The sequence below is a fragment of the Cydia fagiglandana genome, chromosome 8, assembly GCF_963556715.1.
Source record: "Cydia fagiglandana chromosome 8, ilCydFagi1.1, whole genome shotgun sequence".
Lineage (NCBI taxonomy): Eukaryota > Metazoa > Arthropoda > Insecta > Lepidoptera > Tortricidae > Cydia > Cydia fagiglandana.
Genome location: NC_085939.1, coordinates 9,440,777 through 9,459,061, shown reverse-complemented (window position 1 = coordinate 9,459,061; position 18,285 = coordinate 9,440,777).

Sequence of the window (18,285 nt, the reverse complement as noted above, 5' to 3'; positions counted from 1 at the left end):
TAAACTCCTAACCCCTATTAAACTTCTAACCCTTAATTTAAGTAAGTACGATTCGTCGTACCTTCATAGATACACACGACCGCCATGAGGATGAGATTCAAAAGTATCGTTAGCACAATTCAGTACTTGACCATGATGTTTAAGTAGATTAAATTTACGAACAAAATGAAATTCCGTGGGACTCCACCTAACCTAATTTTGGTGACTTAAAAGTAAATACCATGTGTTTACGTGTTTTTATTTAACTCCGCCTATCAGCAGGCTAATAAATTACACAACCGACATATGAACATCAGTGTTCGCTACGTTTTCCTGCCAATCGTGCGCTGGAACAAATAATGTCTCCAAGAAGAGCGTGAGGGTCGCCCCACGTACGCAATATGTGTCGCGCTTATCGCCCCTCAGGCCGTGTGTTCCAATCGTTTACCGAACGGACGCGAGTCACATCAGTGCAATTTCAGAATAGCTTAACGTAATAACATACATAATTACAGAGCTGTCAACGTGTAACACGCTAACCCGTTTTGGCTTCAAGGCTAAATTCAAGGAGTTATATATAGGTACTTAGGCGTATATAGTCCGCGAGGTAAGTATAAGGTATATGACGTTGCTCATTACCAAGCTAAAATGAAATTGGGCGGGACACGTTGCTTGGCAGAGTGATAGCAGGTGGACTGAAATGTAAACAGAATGGTGGCCGCTTTCAGATTAAAGAAGCTCGTTGGGCGGACGACATTCAGAAAATAGGCGGGTCACTTCTGGATGAGGTTAGCTCAGGACCGGGACAAGTGGCGTACTAGAATAGAGGCCTATGCTCCGCATGATGATGACGATGAGAAGGTTGGTTGATGGTGGATGGCTTCATGAAATATACCCTAAAATTGTGAAAAAATTACACTTGAATAGTCTTTCACCACATAAATAGATCTCCAAATTTTCGATGTTAAGGCGTTTAGTATCTTAGTAACATTCGTTCAATTGAATTATCATCATCGAGTACAAACTCGGCAGGGTAATGATCGAAATTAACTCTAACGTTTTATTTGTTTTAACGCTATTTCCTACAATGCTAATTATTAAAAGAATCATCACTGAAAAGAAAATTATTTTAACAAAATGACTTAGATAGTCCTTGCGTATGAGCCCAAGTACTTTAGATCTTTTATTCATTAGACTCTCCAATTAAAGTGGTGTAGGCAACATTTGCGTAATCACAGAGGCGTTTTTAAAAACCGCGTAAATTTGTCTGCCCTCTGTAAGCTGTTGGAACAGCATTCCAGGTGTCTGCATTATTACTTTTTGGTGATAGACCGTCTCTAAAGCGGTGGTATGAATTTTTATGATACTGGTGCTCTTTTAAAAGAATGTTGATTGATGTATGACCTGATGGTATAGTTTTTGAGGAATAAATACCACTCTCTCAAACAACCCCTTTTTCCTAGATACTGAAATATTAATGAGTTTCAAGGATCAATATGCAAAGTATTCATGAGTCTTCTCGTTATTGCTGCTACCGTAGCGCACCGTATAGGTAATGAACACGCGTGGCTACAAAATCCGTTCCCTGCTATGCAAATCGTATTAATTTGAATATCGAGCATAATTTGTATGCACATAAAAATGTATATCGTGAAGTCGGATTGAATTCGTCACACTGCTGAATGGCGTCTGATTGTGAGTTGCAATTTGTAAGCACAGGAATTTGCTCGATTCAGACACGTCGCTTACGCCGGCGTTTCACGGGGTCGAATGCAAGTTAGGTGTTACCACAGTATCAAAGTTTAAGCGGGTCATGCGTACCCACATTGACATTTTTCCAGACTCTTATCGAACCAATTAAGGGAGAAAGTGGTACCTATACACCTCTTACTTTACTATTGGCCCCAATAACATCATTATAGATGGATTTATCCATATGATTATGGATGCATTATGGATGGATTTATCCACATGGTTATGGATGCATTATAGATGGATTTATCCACATGATTAATAACTTACTTAACTTCACGCAATTAAGAGACGGGCTCTCTTATTATCACGCCATCACGTAGACAAATACAATAATACTCTTCAAATTTAATAGGCACTTGTAGAAATGTAGGTAGGCTTATTTTATCAGATCTTTGTTTTTTTAACCAACTTTAGTATTAGAAAATTGTATCTCTTATATAATGTATGCCAAATATCATAAGTTCTTTCTAGTTTCAACTTTGCCTTTCACAGTGCACGCTAAGATCCTATGATTCACATGTGCAGTCGTGATATGTCAAATTTACCTCGACTACCAAACAGGCGCGGATCCACCGTTGTGGGCACGGTGGGCATGCCCACAACCCTGATAGGGTGCCCCATTGATTCCCTGAGTAGAATTACGCCGATTTTTGTTTCGCAGACGCTTTGGCAGAGGAACATTTGGCAAAATTTCATTATGGACTGTATGATATTAGGCAGGCGGGTTCATACCTAATATGGACAATATTCTTGGTACAACTTTTCAGCAATTATTTTGGACTTGATATTGTCTCCAGGGTCTATAAATACCTCAGAATCATCGTTTGGTACTAATTCGCTTTAGACGAATAAAGCTTAATTTTTCGTTAGTCAGGGCACAGAGTGTCCATAGGTACACTACTGTACCTCCTTTTTATTAAGTTTCCGTAACCAAATGGTAAAAAACGGAACCCTTATGGATTCGTCATGTCTGTCTGTCTGTCTGTCCGTCCGTATGTCACAGCCACTTTTTTCCGAAACTATAAGAACTATACTGTTGAAACTTGGTAAGTATTCTGTGAACCGCATTATGATTTTCACACAAAAATAGAAAAAAAAAACAATAAATTTTGGGGGTTCCCCATACTTAGAACTGAAACTCAATTTTTTTTTTTCATCGAACCCATATGTGTCGGGTATCTAGGATAGGTATTCAAAAATTATATTGAGGTTTCTAATATAATTTTTTAGGGTTCCGTACCCAAAGGGTAAAACGGGACCCTATTACTAAGACTTCGCTGTCCGTCCGTCCGTCTGTCACCAGGCTGTATCTTACGAACCGTGATAGCTAGACAGTTGAAATTTTCACAGATGATGTATTTCTGTTGCCGCTATGACAACAAATACTAAAAACAGAATAAAATAAAGATTTAAATGGGGCTCCCATACAACAAACGTGATTTTTGACCAAAGTTAAGCAACGTCGGGAATGGTCAGTACTTGGATGGGTGACCGTTTTTTTTTTGTTGCTTTTTTTTGTTTTTTTTTTTTGCATTATGGTACGGAACCCTTCGTGCGCGAGTCCGACTCGCACTTGCCTGGTTTTTTTCTAAACTGAATAGTTTGCGCGAGAGACACTTCCAAAGTGGTAAAATGTGTGTCCCGCCCCCTGTAACTTCTAAAATAAGAGAATGATAAAACTAAAAAACATATATCATTTACATTACCATGCAAACTTCCACCGAAAATTGGTTTGAACGAGATCTAGCAAGTAGTTTTTTTTTAATACATCATATAACTGCAATTTTATTATGTTACTTGCTGCTACAGAACCCTTCATGGGCGAGTCCGACTCGCACTTGGCCGCTTTTTTAACCATACTATTTAGTTATCATTTAAACATCTGGCGAAAACTGCATGTTTATTTATATTGGCATACATTCTTTTTTAGAGCCGAAAAAACAATCTGTACATTTCTAAATATGGTAAATAACTAATTGTTAGTCATATAGGTAAGAAAATTCATTTTTTTAAGTTCACGAGGGTAGTCTATCGTTGGTATAGTTCTTTGAATACCGGCAATGTCCACAGGTTATACTTATATGTAGTGTGATCGAGTGCCACTTGACAAAAACTTAATGCCAGCTTTTAATATATAGCCGAAGGAGTTTTTTAGTGTAGTTATCTATCTAAGTGTGTATAGACTGAAATAAATCGCTTGCAATCCCTCAGCGAATTTATTGGTCTGGGAATCATCAGGTAATTCAGGTACCCTCGACTCGCACTTGGCCGATTTTGGAGTGGCTGTGACCACAACCTTTTTTGAGGGCTGGATCCGCGCCTGCTACCAAATTTGATAGGTAGTATAAAACAGGTAAAATAAGTATTCTTAGTCGATTTTCAATCAGAGAGCTGAGTAAAGTTATTATTACAATTACAAAGTAGCCAATGACAACATGGTAACACTCACCGTGTCCGCAGTCTAACCGAGATGGAGTCACGCTCCGCGGACGTGGTTTTAGAATTTTGCGCCACCAAGATACCGCACAGTGGAGTTAAAAATTCAATGTTTCAGGACGTACAGCACTCGTCATTTAACTACGTTGTAAAACGAATAAACATATTTTGTCAGAAGCTCGTGTATTCCTTGAAAATAGACTCTGCTTTTGGTTGTTGGGTGGTAGAATGATGATATTGATATAGAGACTTGAATTTATTAATATAAGCATAAACAAGTAAGTACCTATAGTAAACGAACTAAAGACAGTACCGACCTCCTCAACGAATTGTTTATTTACTCATTGTTATATGTTAAACAAATATACAGTACTTAGTACCCATGCAGATTGCAGAAGTTGACGTTTCATTGAAATTTGGTACCAAATTACTTTTTTATATACATCTAAACAGACGAGAAATTTCACAATTATAAACTACAAGAATTTATCTAGGCAGTGTTACAACTGCACAGCGAAATGAGATCTCGTTCAAATCTAAAATAAGTAGCTCAGCTGGGGATTTCCCCACTACTACTTACGTACTAACTTACTTATTTAAATACGTAAGTACATATACGTACTTACGTATACACGTACGTACGTAATACGTATTAAGTACGTAAAGACCTCCACATTAATAATAATTACAAAAAACCACAACCATATTAAGGCTACTTTACGCAGGTATGAGTGATATACAGGGTGTTTGGTACATCGTTTGGCAAATTAAACCGACAGATAGGTTGAGTCATTTGCTAATTCTCAGACCTAGAAATTTTTAATTTGGCGCACATTTTTTTTTTCACTTCTATGCCAGTTTTACGTAAATTTAAATTTTTTACTTGCGTAGTGGTAAAAAAAAACCATGGCTAATTTTGTTTTTCTAGGCATGAGAAGAAAGCAAATGACTCAATCTATCTGCCGTTTTAATTTGGCATACGATGTACCAAACACCCTGTAGATACGTACTCTTATAGTCCCGATAGTAGGTACTTATATAAATAGACATAGTACTAAGGTTAGGATTAAAAAAAATTGACATAATTTGGTGATAGTTTTAACATATCTTGGAAATACAATTATAATACGAACTGAAATGCATTTATTTACCTTTTAGATATCCTAGGGTTAATAATACTAAAAAAAATACTTCCTTATCAATGTCACTGTAAGAAATACCGCGAACCGTGTAGAAATAAAGAGAAACAGCACTCACTTACGCTCATTTCCTTTTCATGATAACACCGTAAAGCAACAGTAATCTCAGACAGGAAAATGCGTCTTTCAAAGTTTACTCGGGTTCCCTTGGCTTGGTTGGCTTGGCTATTAACGCTAAGAACAAATAATTGTATTGCAAAGCTCATATATTATATAAAGTACGTCACACTCTTACTCATTAGATTCTATTAGTCGTCGTAAATGGCGTTATGTCGCAACAAAATGTTTAAAATGTGAAGACTTTCTGCAACAAAGCCATAATTTAATTCACTGGCCTAAAGCCAGGGTGAAATTTAATTCACTGGCCAAATTGAAACAACCGAAAGAACTCGAAAAAATATTAAACACGTGTTTTTTCTTTTAATACCGCTCAGTACATTTTTTTCGAAATAACTCATCATCAAGTTGTCCTAAAAACCTCGTACGTTATGGTGAACCGACAACTACACCCGCTTCTCTCTTATCAGTTAAGGTCATTGACACCCCGCCCCTCCCACTGTTTGCAATCGCGTCACCAATTATGAACCCTATTGCAGCGAGATTACCTACATAAGTTGCTAATTTTTCCTTTCATACTTTAACGGGCTTAGAACCGTCAAAATGCAAAGGCAACCCATTTTTAATCTAAAATGTTATTTCTGACTAATGATTATTAACAAAACGTCCGTGGCTTAAAAACAATGAGTAAAAACTAGGTCAGAAATCTTTGCATTCAGGCGTATTTAAAAAATTGAATCAACTTACGTACATTTGATTAAAAATCGACGCAATTAACGAAAGTCCCACGAGATGGTACTCTTGGATTCAATCCTTGTCTGCGAAGGCGTGGAACGGATTCCATTTCGTATAATCTTTGTGCACCACGTAAACATTCACTTAATAAATAACACTGACCACTTCGTAATTTCCCGGTTCGAAAACATTTTTTTTAACCTTAGTACGCGCGCGATTATTATTTTAAGGTTGGCGAGTGACAAGTGACTAATCATTTTTGCTTACCGTTATGTTTACCGCTAGCGCGGAATGGTTTAGTTTAGACTACCCTCGAAATTGATAAACCTGCCTACCATCGCCAACACTAACTGGGTGGACCCTATTGCAACGATTATAAGGTTTAGTGAAGGTCAGATAAGGGTTTTGTTGATGTTGTTGTTAAAACCTACTATTAGGTTTGTTTACATTTGTGGTAATAGGGTGACCACGACTCGTGGAAAATATTTAAAAATTGAAAAATGAAAATTAAAAAAAAATGTACTCTTTTTTTTCGCTAAATAGATTCCTTAAGTGTAACCTAGTGCCGGGAATGAATATGGCCAGTGATTTAAATTTCACCCTGTATAATGACAATTATGGGCTTATTAAAATATTTAACTTCGGGTATACTGTTACTAAGAAACAGTTACCTATGTACTTAATTGTGCTGGGCTACTTTGAACCTTATATTTAGTAAGCAATCATGCCGAGCGGCGTCGCCTAAGAGAAAAGAGCATACTTACTCCTTCATACATTTCTGTACTTGCATCCCCCACTAATATCTTTTGTCAACAATGTTGCCATAAAACTTCAATTCCGATGTAGTTAATCAAACAATTTTCACTCAAGGATACATGGAGAGAACTCGTTAAACGAAGGTGTTATTAAATAAATCTCTACAGAACCCTCAATGAATAATGCTTTTCTTCCTCGCCGACGAGTCACGCCACAAATCTTGACCCTCGTTAGAGCACAAAGAAAGGGTTTTTTCTTTCTCAGATCCACCACCCACTAATTCTGAGACCTTTGTGGGCCTGATTACAGATCGGATGTCAAATTCGTTCGAATCAGCTGCTATCAAACGGATATCGACCAAATTTCTACGGATTTCATTTGGGTTAAGCTGGTAGTTGCCGGTTTTGTGAGCTTAATAATTTAGATGAATGAATTTCGTGACTCACTTGATTGAATTGGTATTTTGTTAGATTTATTTAGTATGAATAAATGTAATGTATACTGATGTATTCTTGTTACTTATTACATATCTCATTATGTTACGTTACAAGAACGTAGGTCACTCACTTGTTTATATAATACGACACGGTAACTCAATTATTTACCTATAAAGATTACGTCAAACAAGATTATCTCAGAAAGCAAGAGGACGTTTCATTTAGATTATATTATAAGATAATTTATCTTAACAAATTATTTCAAAAACGCAGAAAGTTAAATCACGATGAAAAAAAAATCTAATAAAGCCTTTCAAAAACGCAATTAAAAACAACGTTGCCACTTAACGCCAGTTACAAAGGGCAGAGAAAATATAATTAAGCAGTGGATTTTGGAGTTTGCAAATTGTGGAAGATCTTATTTATACGTAGCTCGGCGTTCGCTCAGCGAATTTTAATTTTATAATGCGGCAGAAGGCAATTGTAATTCCACGGGTCTCGGCCCTCGAACATAACTCAAAAGTAGTATGGTCTGAGAAGATAACCGTACTTCCATTTTCGCAATCGAAACTTTTCTCGTCTCAGTTTTTTAATCTTAAATGTGTTCGCGGCTCGGTGGCCGGTTTTAGATTCACATAAATGTCGTTGATGTTCCTTTGGATTAATTTTGTTTCAAATGTACTACTAAAATAACCCAAACGCAGTAAGCCGAGGTTACTTGGATCACAGGGAGAAATGGCACTTATAGAAATGGAACTTATAACTTCAGATGCCTGAAAATAGGTAAGATGAGTAAGATGACACTTGATTTAGGTAGGTAAGGTGTTTATGGCTAATTTCGAAAAACTCCGAATGTCTGGTAATACCTTAAAAAATCATACTTTTATAGAAATATATAAATAGATAAAGAGGAACTGTCATCAAAGGCGATGCAAAGTTAGCTTGTTCCGACTTCAGACTTATAAAGGGTTCCGTATAGTCAACTAGGAACCTTTATATTTTCGCTATATCCGTCTGTGCTTCCATTTTTTGATAAGTGAATATTTTCGAAAATAATTGCTCCGAAAGAAAGAAAATATGTGTCCCCACATATTCCCTTCGAACTTTTAAACCTTGGGTCCAAAAAATGAAAAAGATCTTAAAATAAAAGCTTAACAAATACTTTCAATGAAAACCTTAAATTCATCCTTGGGTTCTAAGAACAAATCCAGCCAAAGGAAATCTTTTGTTCACGCAACGCCGTATTTCACGAGCTACAGGTAGGACTAAAACAAACGAACACTATAATAATATATACCTACAGATACAGAAAGCAAATTACGGTTATGAAATGAGCGGCAAAAACGATTTTCATGAGCACGTGAAATAATTGAAATAGATTCAATAAGTACTCGTATATCTAAATTAAGAATCCTCAAATATATACTGAGACTGAGATTGTAAATTGTTTCCTTAAGATTTTCCATTACTGGACTTGTCATACTGAGTAAAGAAAGGCGTAAGTTTTCTTTTTTCGTCGCTGTGCAAAGAAAATAAAATAATCTGCCACTATATTGAAATTCAGCATAATCTTATTATGCGATGCAATATGGCTCGTAAGTTCTTAAATAAAAACGAAGCACTTTAATGTTGAAGAGATTTAATTTAAGTTTCAAGATTTAAGAAGGTTCTTTCAAAGGTGTCTTGGATCGTCCAACTACTTTCTAAATCAAAGATTTTATGTTTCTTAAGCCTTAATGTAACTATGGAGTATGGTAATCTAAAAGTAAAGAGTCTTATTTGTAATGCTTTATATTGATTATATTTTTAGGTAAACAATATTTCATTGTAAACATCTAGTCGGTGGAAAATACTTCAAAACTTTCATTAATTTAATAATTTCATTACTTTCATATTATCGTGCATTCTGATTAAACTAAACTACAAATACCAATCACAGTCATACTACCTATGTTCTTTGCAGTGAGGTCTCAAAACAGTTAAAGCTATTGTGTCGTTGAATACTATCCAGCATTTAACAAGCTACTCGGATTAAAAATATTTGCGAAATGTATTGTAATAACTCTACTAAGGCCAGTCTTCCCTTATCCTTCACGCCTCAGCTCATACTTAGTTTCTTCGCCACTTATTTTCTTCCTTTGATATCTGTATCGATGTTCACAAAATTATTGTTCCGCTTATTTCCTTCAGAGCAAATCCCGCTAGCAGTATCGTGTATTTCCGCGAAAGTAATCCACTTGGTCCCTTTGTCTGAACCCCGACGTTGAGGTAACAGGCTTACTCTGAGCTGAAATACCGTAATACTAATCGGTATCGACTAAACCTATACTCGGTGTATAAACTATTATGACGGAACATTGGTTTACTAATTTTTAAAGTGGATAAAGTGCGTGTTATAAATTTAAGTACCGAATATTAAAATTATTTTAAATATATTTATTTAAAAAGTGATGTGTAATGATGTATGTACATAGCTGGTTAGAGTGTACAGCATTAGTTTTTGCAAACAAGTGCTTTTTAATTTGGGAAATGTATTGTAATAAGTCTATCCCACCAAAAACATTCTGTAAAAAACTAGCCAAGTCTCGATGGAGCTGCTTGTTTATCTCTAAAAAGTAATGAAATCTAGACAAAGTCGTGCCAAGTCTAAGGTTCCTTACTGCGATTTCTTTAATATTATAGTTAATGTTGTGTGACTTGGCCGTTGAAGGGTACACAAGGGTACAAAACCAGGTGCTCCGTGACACCATTGCACCAATCTGTCGCCAGAACCGCTACCCATTGACGATGGAAAATTGCCACTTGGAAAACGTTGATTCAATAACCAGTCAATTGTAGGCTTGATAAAGCTGCGTATTTCAATAATACTTATGTATGGGCGAGCCTGAAACAAACACTTCTTTTTGGTGCAATGGCAGATTGGTGCAATGGTGTCATGGAGCACCTGGTTTTGTACCCTTGTGTACCCTTCAACGGCCAAGTCACACAACATTAACTATAATAATAAAGAAATCGCAGTAAGGAACCTTAGACTTGGCACGACTTTGTCTAGATTTCATTACTTTTTAGAGATAAACAAGCAGCTCCATCGAGACTTGGCTAGTTTTTTACAGAATGTTTTTGGTGGGATTTCACTTCTTTTTGTAGAAACGTGGGCATATTGATTTATTTTATTAGATTTTCTTATTTAACACATTTTTTTTCTTTTTAGGAGTAGTTTTTTTTATTATTACAAATCTTTCTTTTCTTTTTTTCCGGTTCTGATTCTTGTACAGTAGCAACAGTTTTTCGTATTGCCCATTCATTAAATCTAATAATTAAATAATAATCAGTAATCCGTCACTAATCATCATATAATGACTTGGCAATCGCACATAATGCTTTACTCGTACCGTACTCGTAAATATGTGTAATGCTCAAACTGCAATTAGCGCTAGCGTTGTGTTCAATTAGAATTATATTTAATAGGTGACGATGATCCTTTTGTCATTATGCAGCCGTGCGATGGCCAAGTCATTATACGTATTACAAATTAAAGATATCTTATTGATACGGTTTTAACACCCCCTGGCACTGATTAAAATAACCGACTTGGTTTCACATTACATCTCAAAACTTTTTTGTAGTAAAAGCGTTGCGAGACTTGCACCTTTTTACATGTAATGTTTTTGATGGGATCTCATCTCTTTTTGTAGGCAGTCCTTCTTTTCGGGTACTCATACCCATACTATGTATACACATATCATAACTAAACATATCTTCATTCATACTCACATCGTACATCGTAGAGTACCTTTACTTTACTTTACCTACTATTTGTAGGAACTGCAACAGTAACTTTGTAATATCATATATTTATATGGGATTACAAACTTACTTATGCAGTTCTTAGATCTTTAAAACGTGACTGATATTGCAATATTTTTAGGTTTTCCCTTTATGTGGCCATTAAACCCTAACTCTGTACCAAATTTCAGCTCTCTGAGTTTATGGGAAGTACTAGTTCTATTCTGATGATCATGAGTGAGTTTCATAAATGCGAAACTTTGCTTTCGCTTAACTTCGGAACTAAATGACCTACAGACTTGAAATTTTGGATTTTAAGTATGTGATTATAGCTTACTGGATGACCAAAATTTCTTCGTTCTGGTCTTATCCAGAGGTTCTCAAATAGGGGCCTGAAAATGTTGCTTCGCGCTCGACTTGGCGGGGGCACTGCCGTGCTCCCCGATTAAGGCCAATCTTCCCTTTTTATATATCCTTCAAGTCTCATCATCTTTAAGTATGAGCTTAAATACTCTAATTTATTTATTTTTGTTTATTTTCTCTGATCCATAGGATGTACCTATGGACAACAGTAAAGACTTTAGATGTTCAAAATCTTATCATATTTTTTTGACATCATTTTCGATAATTTGTCAAGAAAATTGGCAATTACATAAACCTTAAATATGTATAAGTAAAGATAACAATGTAAATTAAAAACGTTTATTTGTTCAACAAATATCATGAGCTTTTATTTAACTTACCTACTAGCTTCTGCCCTTGTCTTCATCTGCGTGAAATGATGATAGTGATTGATAAAAACTATCCTTTGTCCATTTCCGAGCCTCAAGCTATTCCACACAAAATAACTATAAAACTGTATGGTGGGATCCGTCGTTTAACCTCGATTTTACCCAAAAGACAAACACGCCACAACGGCTGTGAACAAAAGATTTTGTATGAAATACTTAGGACCCAATTCGGATTTTGAAATAGACATCTATTAGATATCTTTTAGACATCACAAAGATACGATAACGATATGTTTAAGATCTAACCTGTCTTGACATTTGCGCGATTCTGTACATAGATACTCTTGAACGATTTCCTTAGGATATGACTTAGAGATCCATTCACATCTAATAAATATCTTACGCTATCTAACGTAAAAGTGACATTGGTTGCCCGAATTGCGCTGCAAAAGAGAAGTAGTTGATATCTAAACTATAACATATCTAGAATGGATCTAGTAAGTACGTGTCGTCTCTTGTGAATATCTTGAAGTTCGAATACGGCAGTTAGACGTTAATCGTGGCTCGTATAAGTATATTATGTATATTAAACACACAAGTTCTGTTTTCGATGTACACCAGTAATTACCGCAGCTCATCCACTTAGCGCCATCTCGTGGAATTAATACTCCCCATAAGATGTCAGTTAAATGCGACAGCGGAATGTTCAAGAACCCATGCGCCTTTCATAGCTTAGGCTTAGGGAAGTTGTCGTTACGAGTAGCATACTTACATATGTTTTAATTAAAATTAACAATATTTAATTTTTCATTGAATAGGGTAGTTGACTGTTTAAAATAAATTATTTTACACCATGCATAAAATAAGTAAAGCAACAGAAGATTAATAGAGAAACATCGACAGCAGTTATTTTTAGACACAATGTATATTTTAAAACCCGTATAAAACCATTAAGAGAAGGTGGACCATTTTAGGGGCAAATTTTTCTGACAGGTAGGGAGTTACAACATCTAAAAATTAAATAATCTACACTTTTCCGATTTGATCGTTCCAATTTTTACTTATAAATACATAATACTTACGGTTTTTAGGGTTCCGTACCTCAAAAGGAAAAAACGGAACGCTTATAGGATCACTCGTGCGTCTGTCTGTCTGTCCGTCTGTCACAGCCTATTTTCTCGGAAACTACTGGACCAATTAAGTTGAAATTTGGTACACATGTGTAAATTAGTGACCCAAAGATGGACATATTTTTTTAGAATTTTAAAATACACAGGTTCGAAGTTATTTAAGAAAATAGCCAAAAACTGACCATTTATCTCCGGAACTACCAGGTCTAAAATTTTGAAAAAATACTCAAAATACTTCTTTACCTATATATGACAGGAAAACCTATTACGCTACGTCTTACGTAGGCGAACAACGCGCGAACGCGGCGCGGCGCGGCGCGGCGAAATCAATCCTTTGATGCCCATAGAAGTGTCCTACGTAAGCGATCTCGTTGCGAACGCGGTGCGGCGCGATTTGCACGCGAATGTCAGGCGGCGCGGCGCGGCGCGGCGCGGCGGCGGCCGCTTTCGCCGCGCCGCGCCGCGCCGCGTTCGCGCGTTGTTCGCCTACGTAAGACGTAGCGTTAGAAATGTGCAGTCAAGCGTGAGTCAGTCGGACTTATGTACGGAACCCTAGAAACGCGAGTACTACTCGCACTTGGCCGGTTTTTTTACATACTATGACTTAATAATGAAGACATTAAATTTCGTGTGTAAACTTTTTATGATCTTAAGACATCGTAGAAATCTCAATGTCGTGACTTGGACCAGCCCCTACTGCCACACAGCCCCTGCGTCGAAATTAGGCATCTCTATTAATATAATCGCATATTGTGCCAGGAAGGACTCTTCAACGCAGAGCGCGTTTCACTTAGCGGCTCAAACGATTAGGTCAAACGAGTATTAGTAAGCGTGATGAATTTCGTTAGTCAGATTATGAGTAAAACAAACGGCAGCATTATTTTGAGCAGTGTTGATAGTCGAAACTTATAAAAATATCAAAATTTCCAGTCAAATTTCATACACATTTACACCGTTGACTGATAGTTTTCATTGCGATTTTAATTTTGATAGTTATTTGAATGCACGTAACATTTTAAAATTGTAATTGGAAACGTTTAAAAATTGAAAAATGCGTTTTCGCTTGTGGATTTTGTTTTCCACAGATGTTTATTTTTAGGGTTCCGTACCCAAAGGGTAAAACGGGACCCTATTACTAAGACTTCGCTGTCCGTCCGTCCGTCCGTCTGTCACCAGGCTGTATCTCACGAACCGTGATAGCTAGACAGTTCAAATTTTCACAGATTATGTATTTCCGTTGCCGCTAACTATAACAACAAATACTAAAAACAGAATAAAATAAAGATTTAAATGGGGCTCCCATACAACAAACGTGATTTTTGACCAAAGTTAAGCAACGTCGGGCGGGGTCAGTACTTGGATGGGTGACCGTTTCTTTTTGCTTTTTTTTTTTTTGCGTTGAGGTGCGGAACCCTTCGTGCGCGAGTCCGACTCGCACTTGCCCGGTTTTTTAGAAATACATTTTTGTAAAATGACTACTCGTACATGTGAATCGTTTATTGTGAAAATAAAAGGCAACCGGCTACATAGCTTTTTTTCTTTTGCCTTAGAAAAATATTGCTCTAAACTAATGTAGCACAGAAACTCTATAAAGCCGGATTAAGTTTCGTTCGAACTGCAAGATACTTAATGATGGAAACTTGCCTTTCTAGCTATAGCGTCTCCACGCTACCTGTCCTTTATTGGTGTATATTCCTGTCTTGCCCGCTGTATGTACTCCTAATTGTGACTGGTTATTTATTTTCATGGTCTTTATCAATGATCAATCCTTCATTGATAAAGAACGCCGTTTCTGGTAAAGTTAGGACTCTTAACTTTGCCAAAAACGGCGTTCTAATCTTTATCAATGAAGGATTGATCATTAGCCATGCAAATAAACAACCAGTCACTAATAAAGCGAATATATTAAAAATATATCCCGAACCCGTATATACAATCCCCATAAATATTTCAATAGCGCGATGTAGAAAACGCCACTTAAGGTACAGCGCCATCTCGTGTGATATTTGGTTAACATATTTCTAAGAAAAGTACTTTACGGAAGTACGGACGCGAACACCCGCCTACCTAATATCTTTTAACGGTGGATTACGCACGACCTAATTGAATATTTCCCACCAGAGAAAAACAATCCACTATTTTTATCACAAATTCCCCCCGACACCTTTATTTATCTTCCAAATACCCATAAAAATAGGGGATGAACCAAACAACTCCATAACGTCTTGCGGAATGACTTAGTCAGTGGAGGGCTATAAATAAGGCCCGAGCACACGATAAGCGAGGATCTATTGGGCTTATAAACCACTTGGCGAACGTGTATGGACCGGTGCCCTTATGTCTACGATTTATGATACACCTGCGGTGTGTTTTAACACCAGAGTTTACCTTCACGGTACAAAATAAGTCCAGTACCCTAGAAATTCTACTCCCAAGGGGGAGGCCTATGTTCAGCAGCGGACGTCGTATGGCTGAGATGAAGATGACCATAGAAATTGGTTAATCGAAACCCATTACTGAGAATATTTGAGGCGTTATAAATTTCTAATCGGGTTAAAATCGCTTGTTTGCTTGTTTTATAAGGTGTAGTGATACTAATACTAAATTACTAGTATACTACCTATAAAAGATGCATTTATCCCCTCAGACTTTTTTAATAATGAAACATTTGCTATTGAATTCATTTAATTATATTTAAAAAAAAATATTCTACCGTCGGCGATGCGAACGATACATTCAATTATCTATTATATGGATCGTAGGTATTTCGGATTAACACATTTCAATTTATCGCACCGTCGCGTATGAAAAACTGGTCAAAACCATTTTCAGAAACCACCACTGTAGGTGATTAAAAAAAATACCTATCGTCCTTTGAAGCGCCCAAATTAATTTCTGAAAGCCGATGCGTCGAACATTTATGACGTTTTCACCCAAAAGTTACCACATTATCGATAGTCGATAAGGTTGATTTAAAATTAAAGCTACATGGAAATAGCGCCTTATGGACAACCGACAATAAGTACCCTTTTGGTTGATGACGGCACATTTAATTTGTTTAATTGAAACGCTTGAGCGTGCTCCAGTGAAAAAGGTCACAGTTTTTGTACTAAATTAATATTGCTGGGATAATTTTGAAGTTTCGCGCAAAATTGCGACGGCACTTGGTATTTTAATTCCAGTTGGGCCGGCCCCGCATATTTGACGGGGCTGTAGGTAACAGTTTGAATTTCCCTGCTGCCTTGCTAAATATTTCCCGTGAATGAAGCTACTAAAAAATTTGGACTGCATATTACTGGACGGAGGTGTAGAAGAAGCGTTTTAGTCATTATTAAAAAATGCAGTGCTATTACATTCAGAATTGTAATAAATGTTTAATCTTGGCAAATGATTACGTAGACAAGATTATATTGTGACGTCTGAGTTTCAAGATATATGTAGGTACTCTAGTATATTTTTAGAGGTTCTCTAGTTTTTTTTTTTATTATGAATGGGCTTACTCATGGCCACAGACTAGCCGAGGCGAGTCATCGCGATCCTTTTTTTATTATGTATCCTACTTAATTCGCCTACTAAAGTCTAGAGGCACAGTGCGAATGTAAGATGTCGTCATATTTCATAGAAGTTTGACGCTTAAAATAACACTTGCACTGCATGTGCAATCAAAATCGTTGCAGACTTATCTTGGTCTAACTATAATGCCGATTTGGAAAATAATTTAGGCCCCATTGTCATTTTGGGTAGGATTTGATTATGGAATCTTAGTAAATTGAGGGAACTGTTGTTTTAGGGAAGTAGGTACATAATGTGTTAAATACACCTGGAGCACGGGTGCGAAACTCCTGAGATCGGCCAAACTCGGCTCCGCTCGGCTCAGCATTGCTCCGAGCAATTATTAGGGTTGGCATCACTTGACTTCCTTTTGCGTGCACGACCACAGATAAGATAATCACTTGAATTTTGACAACCCTAAATAGCCAAAAGGGATAGTGCCGTATATTAGAAAGGGATAGCAAGATTGGACCCTGAACCGCTGTCAAACTTCGGTTTTGTAGAAAGTTTCCTTTCTGTACGATGTACTATTATTTATTCTGTGCCTGGAGGCGCACACTGGAAAAAGAGGCGGCATCAGTTGGCCTCGGCTGCTAGCTGGAGGAGGCCGCGCTGGACCGCGAAGAATGGAAATCCCTTCTGAGACCTTATGTTCCTGATGAGGGATAACAGGATATCATCATCACATAATGGGTGTGCTGCAGTGGGAGAGTGGGACTGGTAATGAAGACGACAATATAAATGCATAGTTTTTGAACAAGTGTCATAATAGTCCAATAGCTTATAGATTCCTAATTTAATTTGAGGAAAATTAAAAAAATGAAATGTAGCTATGGTATTTTACAAATATTTTTTTGCATATTTCACCGTAGGTTTTTAGGAAAATTAAAAAAAATAAATGTAGCTATGGTATTTTACAAATATTTTTTTGTATATTTCACCGTAGGTTTTTATTGTTAACTATGAACATAACAAGCAAAAGGGCAATCTTCGCAGCACTCCATCATCCATTTATACCTAGTAAGGGGTGATTTTATACGAAAACTCAAAAATGGCTTAACCGATCCATCATCATTGTAAGTAAGTACCTATTAAGTTTTTTTTTTTTCAACCGACGCTTCAAATGCTAAATTACATTCTCTTGGGTCACTCTTAAAATTCTTGTTTTATCATATTTATAGTGTCCAAACATGCTTTTTCGACACATTTGTGTTCTAACATATTAGATGGGGGTGAAAGTGTGTTTTTTTTACAACATGACTTTATGACAACATCGTTTGACTCCTGTCTAAATAGAGCCTTAGGTGTTTTTAAAATTCAAGTTAACGATCTCTAAAGCTACATTAAGGCACCGCTGAGCCACCGTTAAACGAAAATAACGCCAAAGTTAACCGTAAAACACTTACTAAACGACATAAACCGAACGCGGTGATAAATTCCTTAACATGAGAAAATCGAATTCCAAATTCAATTGCGCATTACATAATAATCAATCCTTAATGCCCCATAACCACAAATTAGATATAAATGGAACGCTGTATTACAGAGTCCGGCCCAAACGACTCTGCTGGGTGTTGTAAAACGAGGGAAACGGCCGGCTCAAATCCGGCCCTGGAATCATAATGCCGGTGTAAATTAAATATGAAGCCTGTGTCAGATTCGCGGAATTAGCCCCGAACTGACAAAAAGCCCTTTTAATGAAAGATTCCCTTTATTATGCATTGTTGTTCTG